This window comes from Drosophila guanche, unplaced genomic scaffold, assembly GCF_900245975.1.
Source record: "Drosophila guanche unplaced genomic scaffold, DGUA_6, whole genome shotgun sequence".
In the NCBI taxonomy this organism is placed as follows: Eukaryota; Metazoa; Arthropoda; class Insecta; order Diptera; family Drosophilidae; genus Drosophila; species Drosophila guanche.
The window spans coordinates 1-906 of NW_023000560.1; the positions used below are offsets into that span (position 1 = coordinate 1).

The following is a 906-nucleotide window of genomic DNA, read 5'->3' on the forward strand; positions in this document are numbered from 1 at the left end:
CCGTCAGGCCACTGGGCACAGCTGCAAATCCGAGAAGTATGGCAGTCGTCCAGCCTCCACGTCGATGGTGCGCTTCTTAATTGCGCCTCCGCCCTCCACATCAGTGCAATTCTTGGAAGTTTCTTAGGCAATTTCTTCAATAAAAACAAAAACGCGGTTTTTGGCGTCGCACGCAGCGTGACCAGGGCTGGGAGAAAAACCGGTAGCACCATCGTTACTATCGATGGTTGGTTAATTCCTCAACCATCGATAGTAACGAGTATAGTAGCTCCTCTCTCTTTCACCTGTCTCTACAAGTTGCAAAACAACCGATAGTTTGACATCTTCTGGTAGTAAAAGAGCGTTCAATTCAAATATAGCAAGCTGAGCGCGCTGTTCATATACAGGGAAATTCATTCCTGTCTCTAAACGGTCAGGGAAATTCTCTCCTATTAAACGCTCTCCCGTATGCATTTTTGCGTTTCAAATGTGAGCACAAAAATACCCCAGAAATATACCAAAAATAATATACGTTCACACTTCCATATATACTATAGATAATAAATATTTACCTCAATTTTGATGTTCTGATTAATATTACCATTTAGTTTAGACTTTCAGAACTGAAAGAATAATTTGTTCGATGTTCCCCCATTTACATCGCCGCAAGGGGACCAGAATGTGGCTTATTTCGTGCCCACGTTGAAGAGCACTGCCGCTCACTTTTCGCATGTTGCACGCAGAAGTTACTCTCAAAATTCCTCGCTTTGCGGGAATATTTAAATTGTGATTTGATTTCTACGTGTTTTTGCTTTTCCAAGCAATTCAGAAGCTGGTTCTCAAATAAATTTCAGTAAAAAGCCAACTCTAAGCCTAAAACATCAGAACTTCACAGCAACCTTTTGGTTTCACACCAAACTCACACAA

The 906-nt window shown here is 41.6% G+C and overlaps 1 long non-coding RNA gene across 1 annotated transcript; it reads right to left on the reverse strand.

The window, feature by feature from the left end:
• Window positions 1-78: 78 nt before the first annotated feature.
• LOC117591773 lies at window positions 79-897 on the reverse strand. The gene is made up of 2 exons (XR_004574478.1): window positions 552-897; window positions 79-187 (listed from the first exon to the last, which is right to left on the reverse strand). It is a non-coding gene; the product is annotated as an uncharacterized LOC117591773 (long non-coding RNA).
• Between the last annotated feature and the right edge of the window lie 9 nt (window positions 898-906).